Source organism: Psammomys obesus, unplaced genomic scaffold (assembly GCF_907164565.1).
Source record: "Psammomys obesus unplaced genomic scaffold, mPsaObe1.curated_primary_1811, whole genome shotgun sequence".
NCBI classification, from domain to species: Eukaryota; Metazoa; Chordata; class Mammalia; order Rodentia; family Muridae; genus Psammomys; species Psammomys obesus.
Genome location: NW_026596040.1, coordinates 27057277 through 27071252, shown reverse-complemented (window position 1 = coordinate 27071252; position 13976 = coordinate 27057277). Strand labels below are relative to the sequence as shown.

The following is a 13976-nucleotide window of genomic DNA, read 5'->3' as shown; positions in this document are numbered from 1 at the left end:
TCTCTCTCTCTCTCTCTCTCTCTCTCTCTCTCTCTCTCTCTCTCCCATTTTATTTTTCAACACAGGGCCTCTCTGTGTAGCCTTGGCTGTTCTGGAACTCTCTCCGTAGAGCAGGCTGCCCTTGAACTCGGAGATCCACCAGCCTCTGCCTCCCAACTACTGGGATTAAAGGCATGTGCCACACTTGGCCTCAGCTGTTCTCTGTGTTTGCTGATGTTCTTATACTCTACTCTCGTGTGGCAGATTGTGTAGTCCTGACATGTACAACAGATGTCCTATACCCACCACACAGGAAATCCTCTCGTTGTCCTTTAACAAAACCCATACCTACACATACTGTTTGTTTGTTTGTTTGTAATCTGATTTTACTAGGTAGGGAGCACACAGCAATCCTCTTTAATAAAGTTAACAATTAGCTTCACTTAGAGCATTTTAATAACGGACATTTAAAAAAAAGTATTCACCTTACAAATGGTTCTGCAATCCAAATACACAACAGCTTGGAAAACAACATTTAGAAAACAAAAGCCAGTGTAAAAAGACAGATTAAAACAACAGCAGCAGTACAGGTTAGATACAGCTCAGACTTCACAGCTTTCGTATCGCATCATCTGTGTCAGATCTGTTCCTTCAGCTGGCTCCACTGCTCCATGCCCAAAGCAATACTTTTCCCTCCCTGGTTTCATTTCACTGTCTTGAGTCCAGCCAGTATTCTCTAAGATCAATTAGAACTTTTCCTTTACAGTCCCAAACACTGACGTCTCTCATCTTTCCAGTCTGAAGCATGTTGTCATCTCTGCTGCTGCTCCTCTGCTTGGAAGATGCCAGAGCTCTAGAAGTCTCACCAGGCTTTTGCTGCTTCCCAGGTTTATCTGGAACAACTTGCTTTTTCCTCTTTAACTTTTCTCAACTTTGCTGTCAGAATCACTACCTGAAGAGCCTGAAGAAGCAAGTTCCTTTGATTTAGGCATTGCTTTGCTCCTGCCGTCCAACAGCCGCTAGCTCACTCGCTGGCTCCGGACTGCCATACTGTTCTTGAGAGACCCTGCTTATATAACCAGGCTTCTGCTGTCTCCCCACTGTGTTTGGATGCTGTCCTTCCTCGGTGCTTATAACAGACTCTTTCCTGTCTAGAGCTGCTGCCCGTTCTGTCCCCGTCTGTGTGATGACGACCCTCTGAAATAAAGACATAGTGCCACACATCTTATTCATTGATTTAAATCTATGCTTGGATTTATTCCAGACATGCGCCACATCAAATGTAAAACAGCATAAGTTAAAAGAGGAGTAAAAACAAGGAAAGATAAATAAGGCAAGCGATGCTGGAAGAGCAGGATCAAGGCTAAGAACACATGCTGTGAAGAGCCATAGGCTCGCTACGGGTGGGCCATTTGGTGCTGAGTTTTCAAGTACTCAGTGAGGAAGGATCAGTTACACACAGCCATATGGTAAAAACAGAGTGATACCCCTGAGAAGGACAACTGCTCTTTGAGAACAAAGAGAAACTTCTTACCTGAATGTGGCTGTAAAAAGAATGACATGTAATGGAAGGATTACCCCATCACAGACACGGTGAATCTCACAGGAGCCATTCTTCCAGTGACCTTCTAGAATATGACTACACCCTGCCGGGAACACTTGGTTAATTCTGATGTCTGGGCTGGGAGCAGGGGCTCTAAGGTGCTGTCCAGCACATGGTTATTGCTGCTGCTGTCTGTGCTACTGACTTTACAGACTTGGACATGGGAGAATAGGCATGCTTCTTTGCTTTTGGTGGAACACTCTTTCTCTGTCTTAAAGAAATGCTGCCGACTCTTCTTCCCTTCATGCTATTTCCCCTTGCTGCTTTCAAGTGCTTCAGAAACCCTGCTTTTCATTTCATTTTTTTTTCAGTCTCTGCTGTTAATTGCTTCTATCCTACCCCCAGGTCTGATATACTCTTCTTCTACAAGCAGCTACTAGGTCAGTGGTTCTCAGCCTGTGGATCGTGACCCCTTTGGCAAACCTCTATCTCTAAAAATATTTACATTGCAATTCAGAACATTAGCAAAACACATAGTTATCTAGTTGGGGGTCATTAGGAACTGTATTAAAGGATTGCTGCATTAAGAAGGCTGAGAACCACGGTGCTAGGTAAAGGGGGTTAGTTAGACTCCCAGGAAGTATTGTGAGAATGTCTAATCCTTCCTCATGCTCAGTTGGTTTCAGTCTCTGTCTCTATCTGTATGTTTGTCTCTGCTACCCTCTTCTCTTCTCCATCTGTCTGGAGACAGGGTCCTGATGTATAACTTGGCCTGGCCTGGACCTCATGATCCTCTTGCCTCATTCTACTGAGTGCTAGGATCTCTGATTTCTGATGCTTTTCTTATTTACCACTTGCATGTCACTTGGATCTCCTCTAATTCAATAATGTCTATCTACATGTCTGCCATCACTGAGAATTATAAAGAAAATGGAGCCAAGAGACAGAAGTGGTTTTCCTGAGCTCCACAGAGGGGCTCTTCTTTCGGGAGCTGTCCACTCTATGTAGATGCTTCAAGCTTAGCTGACTTCACTGACCACAAACCTTCCTTGACAGCATTGAGGTCCCCTGCCTATGTGAGACAGGTTAAAGCTGCTGTGAGCTTCAGTTGTGACTCCTTTGTTTTTTTCCTGTATGCACTGCCAAGTGAAAGCAGTATTAAATGCACCAGTCACAGTTAAAGAAGACATCTAAGCTCACAGAATTCATTTAGTACCACACTTAGACTATAGTGTGGGTGTTTCCCCTACAGAGCCCATTTTCTTGCCTCTACCATTTGGATCTGGTAGAGATTAGAGAGCACGGCTTCCTTGCGCTCCACTGATAACAAGGCTTTCATCACGGGTACTGGAACTGCTCATGGGAAGAGAGGTCACTGGTATGACGTGCAGCTTGGGCAGTTGACGGATTGGCTTTTGTTTGTTTCTTCAGAGTTCTCTCTTCTGATCCCAGCTACAATTTATTTGAATGCCGAGGTTTTTATTAACCATCCTGTTTCTATTTTGTGCTTTATGACAAGCCGTGGGTGATGAAGATACAGATGTGTGCAGCTGAGTGAAGGTTAGCCATAGAGGGGGCAGAAAGCGAAAAGCCTCTTGAGCAAAACCTGGATATGATTAACTCCTGGATTTGCCCAGGGATGTTTAATTTTTATGGCTATTGTTGTTTATTAAATTCCTGCAGAAAATAACTCTTGTGATAAATCCAAAACTTTATAGATCCTAAACCCCCTTTCTCTAGGAAAGCACTTATTTTTTATAATGTAGCTGCCAATTCCACAAGATTCCTTAGAAGTGTAAATATTGTGTAAGAGCAATAGAGATTATGCCTGTTAAAAATTTTCTGGACAGTGCCAAAGAAGCATGTAATAAATCATTAATTCTGGTTGTGCTAAAAATACTCTTACTGGCTTTGTTTTTAAATAATAGTTGTTATGAGTAATATGTACACATTGAATATTTACTGTGTCCCAGGCTGTGTGTTAGCAACATATAGTACGATATGATCTCAAATTTGGAACCATTTTTAACCCTCATTTTTGTCTCATGGATTTGTCAATCAGCCTTCTCAAAGTCTTATAGCTTCTACATTGATAGCCATGTGTCTCTAGCAAGACTTGACAGTTAGTTTGCTTATTTCTCAGTCATTGTTACTAGAATTTTGTCCTGATATCTACAGCCCTCGGATGCTGTAATGGCTTAATGTAATTATTCTCTTACAGTCCTAGTGTCCACATTTTGGGCAGGCTTGAGGAGTCTTTGTCTGGCTGGAGGATCAAACTGGCCTCATTGCCATATTTGGTGTTGTCTGCCAACAGGATGCCTCATTCTTCTCTGGCTGACCATCCCACCTTGTCTCTCAGCATCGGTCTGGGTGGGACTTCCTTTCACGGTGTTACAAACCATTCAAGAATTCAAGATGGAAGCGTTCATAGGCAGAAACCCTCCAGGCCCGAGGCGCTCAAGGTCAGAGCTAGTATAGTTCTCCAGGCATAGTGGCACAGGACTGTAATTTTAACTCTTGGCAGAGAAGCACAACTTGAGGAGTTTAAGGTTATTGCTGGCTACAAAGAGGGTTTTGAGGCCAGCTTGGTATACATGAGATTCTGTCTCAAAATTCAACAAGACAAAAAAAAACTAGCATACGTCATTTTCTTTTACTACATCCTGTTGCTCAAAATAAGTGGCAGAAGGCCTGGAGGAATGGCTTAGTGAGTAGAAGTACTTGCATTTCCAGATGACTGAATTTCAGAACTCATGGTATATGGCTCACAAATACATGTAACTCCAGCTCCAGGGGGATCTGACAGCCTGTGGCCTCCATGACACACACACACACACACACACACACACACACACACACACACAGAGTGATGGTTATTCTTTTTTTTTTTTTTTCTGTTTTTTTGAGACAGGGTTTCTCTGTATAGTCTTGGCTGTCCTGGAATTTACTCTGTAGACCAGGCTAGCCTTGAACTCAGAGACATGATGGCTACCTCTGGTTGTCAACTTGACTACATCTAGAATGAACTATAATCCAGAAATGGAGGGCACACCTGTGAGAGAGTTTGGTTTGAAGTGGGTGACTCCACTTCTAGTCAAGACCCTTGAGTCAGGAAGACACATACCTTTGAGCACAGTCTCTTTTTCCTTAATCCCCATGTTCAGGCATGTATAACCTCATCCTTCATAATAAGACTGTTCAAAGTGGCCCCACTCCCAGCCTTATCTCTTCCTGCTCCTCCTGGTCTTTCTGCAGCAGCAGTCTCAGGAAATCCCACTGAGAAGAACTCTATACCCCATCACTTCCCTGGGAGATCTCCTCCTCCTCCCCTCACTGCTTCCTGCTGGGAGCTTGGACCCCTGAAGCATGCAGGCCCTGATGGCTTCTCCCAAACTCAGTGGTATGTTAATGAGTCTCCTCCAATCTAATCAGGAAAGTGAGTTATTCAGTTGCCCCCTCCCCCATGGAGCTCTACTTGAAGCCAAATTTTGGCACAGCTTTTAAAAATCCATCTCCAGTTTATGCCTTAGTTTAATGAATTAAAAAAAAAATACTGTACCACTCCTGGTGTATGTCCAAAAGATGCTTCACCATACAACAAGAACATTTGCTCAACTATGTTCATAGCAACTTTATTTGTACTAGCTAGAATCTGATGTCTCTCAATTGAAGAATGGATACAGAAACTGTGATACATTCACACGATGGAATACTATTCAGTTATTAAAAGCAAGGAAATCATAAAAATTGCAGGCAAATGGGTGGAACTAGAAAAGATCATCCTGAGTGAGGTAACCCAGAAACAGAAAGGCACTCGTGGTATATACTCATTTATAAGCAGATATTAGCCATATAATATAGGATAAACATACTAAAATTTATATACCTAAAGAAGCTCAATAAAAAGAAGGACCCTAGGGAGAATACTTAATTCTCATTCAGAAGGTAAACAGGATAGACACCAGAAGCAGCAGAAGAGACGAAACAGGACAGGAGCCTACCATTGATGTCCTCTCAAAGACTCCACCCAGCAGAAGATCAAAGCAGATGCAGAGACTCACAGCCAAACTTTGGGCAGAGTGCAAGGAGTCTTATGGAAGAAGTGTGTGTGTGTGTGGGGTGATACAAGGACCCAGAGGGGTCAGGAACTCCACAATGAGACCAACAAAGCTAAAATATCTGGGGGACCAGCAGACACTGATGCATCAACCAATGACCATGCATGGAAAGGAACTAGACCTCCTGCTCAGACATAGCCCATAAGCAGCTTAGTCTCCATGTGGGTTCCCTAGTAAGGGGAGCAGGGGGCTGTCTCCGACCTGAACTCAGTTGCTTGCTCTTTGAACACTTCCCTCTGGGGGGCTGACCTTGCCAGGCCACAGAGGAAGAGGATCCAGGCAATCCTGATGAGATTTGACTGGCTAGGTCAGATAGTAGGGGGAGGAGGATTCCCCTTTTCAGTGGACCAGGGGAGGGGAATAAGAAGGGGAAAGGGGGGGCTGGAGAGATGGCTCAGAGGTTAAGACCACTTGCTGCTCTTCCAAAGGTCTTGAATTCAATTCCCAGCAACTGCATAGTGGCTCATAACCATCTACAGTAAGATATGGTGTGTAAATAATAAATAAATCTTAAAAAGGGGGAGGGTGAGATGGGGAGGAGAGGGAGGGGAGCACAAATGGGATATAAAGTGAACAAATTGTAAAAGAAATAATAAAGTATATAAAAAACTTTATCCAGTGAAGTTATGAGATTATAAATCATGCAGGATTGTGGGGGTGAGATCATTTGCTAGGAAGAGACCAGCAGGTCCTCTTGGAAGCTCTGTGCCAGTGCAGGGGTTGTACAGTAAATGTTGAATGAGATGTGGGCCATGTCTTTACTGGGTATGAGTGTGACTGTGAGATAAATCCTAATGAAGACTACAAGTAGCTCTCCCCTATAGCATCATCCTGTTTCTCCTGACCCCAGGCTGGGATCTTAAACCATGTCCTGCTGTGTGGCAAACCCCAAGGTATCTCATGCCCTGGCTTGGTTTCCCTAACCCTTTGTAAATAGCTCTCACAAAGCATTCCTTTGGGTCCCAAAGGAATCCATCTGTGGATTCTACTTTCTCTGCCACGACCATATACTGCTTCCAAAGTCGAGAAACGTGCTTTGTGGCATCATAGGAGACACAGCTCCAGTAGCAAACCCTCTTTGTACATTAGATGATGTATCTTCCATATGTTCAGCATGACACTTTCCTGAGCAATCACAGCGGCTGGTCGTGCTGCCTGGCTATTTTTCTCATGCAGCATGTCATTAGTTCTCAGCTTGTGCCTTTTGTCAGCCATTAAAACATCAGTGCTCCATCTCCCTGAGGGTAGTCTGGGCTGTTCACTCCCTATTCTTTGGACTGTCCCCTCCCCCCAGCTTATTCATAACTGTTTTGCAGAGGATATATCCCACCCACACTGGCTTATGGATAGATGAGCTGGGCTCCCACAATGCTCCCTGCTTGGTGAAAGCCAAGGTCCTCAGCTGATAGCAATAGACAGAAAGACAGATGTTCCCTTCACACACGTGGTCTGCTGCCTGGTGAGCAAACTGCTTTTTGGTGGGAAACACTTAATCAGCAAGAAGCTGGCCTCAGGTTTATGCATCGACTCAGATCTATAAACACTGCCACTCTGGAGTTTAATGCTTCCTGACACTAGACGCTGTTAGCTTTTCTTTTGCTTTCTGAGGTAGAGCACACTTTCCTGTTATACACACAGCAATGCTGTTTTCATGAACACAGAGATATCTCAACTGGATCTAGGAAATGAGAGTCGGTGATCCAGAGCGTGTGCTTTACTCTTATTTTGCAGTTTCACATTATACTGCTCCCTCTACCAAGCCCAGGAGTGATTATCTAACAGTAAATATGGAATAAAGAAAATGCTTGCCAGGTCTTTGTCATGGTATCTAGTCTAGCATTTCAGGTGCCAGTAACTAACTGGGCCTTTAATCATGTACACAAAGAGGCCATCAACAAGAGAAGCTGCAGTTGAAATACCGTGGAGTTGAACCTTCTCTGTCACCTGAAGCCTGTAGCCTGTGTTTGTCTGTGCCCTAGGTCTAAGTCTCTGTCTCAGCAGAGTATTCTGGCTGATCGTGGTGGGTAGCAGAGGGCAGGCCTCTGAGAGCAGACCTTGGTTTGCAGAAGATTCCAGCGGTTGCTTTGGCCTTGGTGAACACGCCATACTGACGAGGACAGGGGACATAAGTGGAAAGCTATAGCATGACGTATCTGAGTCAAGGCTGCCTTTTGTTTCTGGCCTTAGGGAAGGAAATACAGCTGCTTCGAGGAAACCAGCAGTACTTGCGAGTACGCAAGCAGGCCAGTTGTGTTGGTTTGAATGACAGTGGCTTCTGTAGGCTCATATATTTGAACACTTAGTTGTCAGTGGGTAGAGTCATTTGGGAAGGATTAGGAGGTATGGCCTTTTGGGAGGAGGTTTGTCACTGGGAGTGGGGTTTGAGGTTTCAAAAGCCCATTCCATTCCCAGTCAGCTCTCTCTGCCTCACACCTGTAGGTCGAGATGTGTTCACTCAGCTAGTGCTTCAGCACTATGACTACCTGCTGCCATGATGCCCACCATGACAGTCATGGAATCACCCTCGAAACTGTAAGCCACAGATAAGCTCTTCTATAAGTTGCCTTGGCCATGCTGTCTTATCACAGCAGTAGAAAAGTAACCAAGACACCGACCTTACTCCACGTGCTTGCTAGTCTGCGCTTGCTTCTTCATCAGCTAACACCTTTGACTTCTCGGCTCAGTCAAGGGATCAGTAGCTCCTAAACAGGATGAAGGTCTTAAATGTGGCAGTCTGATATAAAGGACTGGTGTGGAGGTGGCTGGTGCGTTCAGGTTGAGGCGTTGTTTATGAACTTTCTGTCGTCTATTCACTTTACAACCTGATTGTGCCTAGTCTTTGTAGGGTCACAAGCTAGAGGGGTCTTGGGGGACAGCTAATGCTCAGGGTATAAGAGTGAGTCTCTTCCTATTTTGGCTGTGCTCACCTCTGTTTCTGTTTATTTCATCTCAGCTGGCTGATGCAGAGGGGCTGTTCGGGTCCCTTGCTGCTTCAGGAGCCCCTGCTAAGTTCTGAGTATATGTTCCAAGTTCAGGAGGTGGAACGGTCTGTAACGTGATGGTGTGAGTAGACCTGATTTGGGGAAATGATCAAGGCTTCACCCTCACGAGTTTGGTTAGTGAATGTCCTCACAAGTGCACCCTAGAAAGCTATCGTTCTTATCGTCCTTTCCTGTGAGAAGACTGAAAACCAGAAGACCCTCACCAGAACCTCACCATGCTGCCACTGTGATGTTGAACTTGTAGTCGCCACTACTGAGATACCCAAATTCCAGGAATGTACAAGTCGTTTGGTTTATAGTATGTTGTGCTAACAGCCACATGGCCAGAGACAATGCCAAAGCTCGGCACCTTCCGTCACCTAGCACACTTCCTCCTGCTCCCGGCACCTGTCCACTTTGCATTCTAGGTCTTGGCCCCCGACTTCTCATCTTGCAGCGTATCTATGAAGCTGATTACCTATTACTTCAGAGCCTCACGAATTAGACCTCTTCTCTTCTTCCCCACTGCCCTTCAGCTTACTTATGGCCCCACATAACATGCTAGTGGTATCTGTTATGTATATCTAGAGCTTCTGAAATTATTTTTTGTTTCATATGCATGCTTGCCTGCATGCCCACACATGGACTAGGTGGGTGCCCGCTGCCTAAGAAGGCCGGGAAATGGCATCAGGTCCCCTGAAACTAGTGTTATGATGCTTTTGAGCCATGTCGTGGATGTTGGGAACTGAATATGGGTCCTCTGCAAGCGCAGCCAGTGTTCTTAGCCACTGACTCTCCAGCCCTTGTTTATAGAGCTTTTACGTCATGCAGCTGTCACGTTCAGTAGCAGTGTTTGTAGTTGATTGCAAGCTTAACTCCCCCGAGGGACTATTAGTACAACAAAGGAGGAAACATCTGGATATCTTTTGTACCCCACTGGTAGCAGTGAGATAGTAGATAGTTGGTAATTAAAGTGTAGTTGATATTATTTGTATATTACTAATCATATCCAAAATTGTACATTTAAGAACTCATCCCTTTGGAGAACCTAATATGTAACCACTTGATGTCCTGGTGTAGTTATTTTGGGACATGTGTGTAGTAGCAGTGAGTGGTTTGAATATCCCTGTGTACATGTCTCCAGCTGAAAGGGGAAGGAAGACAATGCTCTCTTTTAACTACCATATTGTGAAAAGGTTTTTTTTCCCCACAGTCTGCACAGTACTATTCTTTTTATGTTTTTGTATTTTTGTCAATGATGTCACTGTTTAAAATGGCCACAGTATAGTGTGGAATCTCTGAGGAGTATTTCTAAGCCCAGAAAAGGTGTGATATAACTCACAGAAAAGGCCATCTGCTCCATAGGCCTTGTTGACTGTGACTTTGACAGTAATGGAGCTGTGAGGCCTGTCAGATAAGATCTTTGAACAGAGACATAGAATAAGGTAATGGATTGAAAACCTTATCAGCAGAGGCTGAAAGCAACCCTACCTAACTCCCCTAGTGTGAATATGGTTTAGTATTTCCAACAACATTATAACTATTTGAATAACGAGGATTGACTTATAGTACTTTTTATTATGGAAATTGAAGCTTCAAGGAGTTCATGTATAGTGTGCATGTACACGTATGTGCAAATGGAGCTCAAGGACCAGTGCTGTTCATCTTGTTTTTGAGACAAGGTATTTCACTTGGCTTAGAACTCAGAGAGGATTGGCTAGCAAGCCTTAGTTATCTGCCTGCCTCAACATTTCCAGTGCTGGGATTACAAGGAAGCTCCACCATGCCTGATTATTTTATGTAGGTTTTATTTGTGTGTGTGTGTGTGTGTGGCCATCATGCTTGCATAACAAGCTCTTTCTTACTCTTACTGAGATATCCTCTCTCTCTCTCTCTGGCCTGAATGTTGGGATCCTCCTACCCCAGCCCCCAAACGAAAGCTCCAAGGAGTTAAAGGTCTTGCAACAGAGCAGTCAGTTAATGAGTGTTAACTGAAGCTTTCGTTTGTTCAACAAATATTTATTGAGCCTCTACTTTTGAGTCAGGCTCTGTGTACACTTGAGTCTCTGGATCCTTAACCTCCAAACCAAATGCATGTGAACAGAACCCTGATGTCTCTAGTGAGTCATTACAAATATCCTTGGTTGTACAAATCGTCAACTCTTTTTGAGTTTCACCAAGAAATATTTACTGTATGCTTTTGGTCTCCAGTCTGCAGGCCTACGGAGGCGTCTGTTAGATGTCTGAGATGTTTTCTTAAGTTGCAAAATTTCCTAGATGAATTCCACAATAGGGGTATGTTTAACAGTATATTGTTGGAACATCTCCAGGGAAAATAGCTTTGGTCAAGGAGAAAAATACACATTAAGAGGAAAAAAAAAAAAAAACCAAAAAACCAAACAAAACCCAATCCATGGTCATTGAGTAGTCACATCGGGAAATATTTTGCAAAGTTGTATTTATTTATATTTTCCCCTTCACCCCAAAGTCTGCTCTGTGGTGGGATGTCTGGACAAAAAGGGCATTTGTAAATCTGTGGTTGACCTTTTGGCCATGGAATTATGAAGTTACTCCAGTATAAGAGGATTGCCGCAGCTAATTACTTCTGTGAATAAATTTCTGAATAATTCAAGAAGTATTCTTGGGTGACCTCATATCATCTTAAAAGGGCAATTGTGTTGGAGTTTCATTTACTCATTAGAAGCAGAAAGCAGAGATGGAGTGTTTGAGTTGAGCGGACAGTGCTGTACATGTGTTATTCTGAAGGAAGCGTCGAGAGAGCATAGACTGAAATGTCAAGGCTGAGCACACACACATATTTGTGCATCATGGTTCAAATAGTTTGTGCATAAGATGTGTAAGTTAGGCTCAACAAGCCTTTGCCCTATGTACAGATATACCCAGAATATCACAAGTGGAATGTTCTGAGAAGAGCAATTAAAGTTGATATCTAGGAATTGGAATGTCTAGGAATTACCATCTACTGAGAATGAAGTATTAGGAGACATCTGTTTCCCTTGGGAAACAAGACTGATTCCGGTATAAAATGGAGCAATTTGAGTTCCATAAGAAATTAAGCCAGGGTTGATAACACCAGCAATTCAGGAAACAGAGACAGGAGAATACCTAGTAGGAGGTCTGCCTGGGCTGCACAGAAAGTCTAAGTTAGTCTGAGCAACTGAGCGATGCTTGCATCAAAACTCAAAGGGAAATAACTCAGTGGCAGCATGCTTGCCTCACATGCATACCACCCCAAGTTCAACATTTAGTGCTGCTTGTCTACTGAAAGAGCATTTACGGGCCAGAGTAGCAGCTTAGTTGGTAAATTGTTTGATACGCAAGCTCGAGGACCATGGCAACTTATGAAAGAAAGCGTTGGATTTGGCTTATGCTTTCAGAGGGTTTCACGACAGCAGAGTCAAGACATGGTGGCAGATGCAACTGAGAGCTTACATTTTGGTCCACAAGTAGGAGGCAGAAAGAGATAACTGGCGAAAGTGTGAATCTTTTGAAACATCAAAGGCTGCCCCTCACTGACACACCTTCTCAAAAAAGGGCATGCCTCCTAATTCTTCCCGAACAGTTCCATCAACCGGGGATCAAGGATTCAAACGTGAACCTATGGGAGCCAGTTTCATTCAAACTACCACATTTCTTCTGCCTCAAGAAATAAGTGGCCAGCAATTAAGACATACCTAACAGCAGCTTCTGACGTTGCACGCAAGTAGACAGAGGAAACCAAACACATGCATGTGCGCATGGAACATTTACTTTTTCTTTTATAATTTATGGGTTGGACTAAATGATCTTTGAGCTACTTAGTTGTATACCTTTTGAATTTGAGAAAGGCTCATGTCCTCGAGAATGTAGCTGGACCAATGGTACTCTTATTTGGATCAAGAAAAGCATCCTCTCAGCTGATCTTAAGCAGAGCATACTATATGTAGATGTCCTTTGTGCACACATCTTGGTTGTGTCCCTGATGAGGAAAAAGCTGCATAATTGTACACAGAGGTCCTGAGTTCTGAAGGAGCCATTGAGAGGCCATCTGGACAACACTTATGGGCTGTTGTAAGCTCATACACTTCTTCAGTGGCCTGCTTTAAGGGTACAGCTAATGAGAAGCCATTTTTGCAGAGGACCTAGGGATAAAGAGACAAAGATATGTAGAACTGGGAGGAGTGTCTGTGCTCTGCTCCGCCTATGTGACCCTCTTTATTTCATGCCTGAACCAACTCTGCCTGAACCAATTCCCAGGAGGCTTTGCTCTGTTTATCTGATCATCCAGCTTGGTGGTAGTGGGCAAACTTTTTACTTTAGCCAGCTAAGTGTGGACTTTATCTCTCTTCCCTGCTCCCGCCAAAGCAGCTATATGCTCCTGGGCTTTGTGGCATAGCCAAGTTGTGTTCTAGAAATCTGATTCTTCAGCCAGATACATCTTTGGCATGGCTCTCCTTTCTGCAACTACATTAGGGAGTCTTGAGAGATTTTGTTTCAAGGCAAATGGCTAAGTCTTCAATCAAGTAAGTTCTTGCAACCACTTTGGAGTTGTGGGAACAGGTAGAAACAGGTTTATACCTGCCTACCTCTCCATCTTCTGGTGTTGGAGTGAAGGTATAAGTAGCATGTCTAAGAATTAATCACTGTGTGTGTTATATCTATCTATTTATTTATTTATTTATTTGTCAACTTGACAAAAACTAGAGTTATTATCTGGGAAAAGGAATCTCAGTTGAGGAAATCCATTGAGATTGCCTCTGGGGTATTTTCTTGATTAATGATTAATGTGGGAGGGCCCAGCCCATCGGGATGGTGATTAGTACCACCTATGGGCAGGTGGTCCTGAGTTGTGACAGAAAGCAGGCTCAGTAAACCAGTGAGCATTCCTCTATGGCTCTGCTTCAGTTCCTGCCTCCAGCTTCCTGTCCTGAATTCCTGCCTTAACTTCCTTGATGATGGATGGTGATGTGGAACCGTAACTGGAATAAACCCTTTTCTTCCTAATTTTCTTTTAAGACAGTGTGAATGCAACATAAGCCATTTGTGCTTTTAGAAGTATCAATGCCTGTCCTAGATTTTCATATCCAAATTGCTTCATGTAAATTATGAGACTATATCCTCCTCATTTACAAATAAAGAGCATTGATGGAATGTGTTCCAACTCCAGGGTGGGAAATCTCATTTCCTTATATACTTTTTCCAGCAACATAATCCACACTGTTTATATTGAGCTTCACACTATTTATTTTAGAGCACTTCCAGTTCTTATTTCAGGACCCTGCATCTCTGATGTAGGTGGAAGGCCCTCAGAAAACACATAGCATGCAGGGGCTTGAACTCCTTATCTCACTC

At 43.6% G+C, this 13976-nt stretch overlaps 1 protein-coding gene and 1 pseudogene across 1 annotated transcript in view; one reads left to right on the top strand and one right to left on the bottom strand.

Moving 5' to 3' along the window:
- The window catches only part of Ccbe1 (collagen and calcium binding EGF domains 1), a 254015-nt gene that overhangs the window by 17214 nt on the left and 222825 nt on the right, over window positions 1-13976 (top strand). The window lies entirely within an intron of this gene.
- On the bottom strand, window positions 589-989 carry LOC129688211 (activated RNA polymerase II transcriptional coactivator p15-like; annotated as a pseudogene).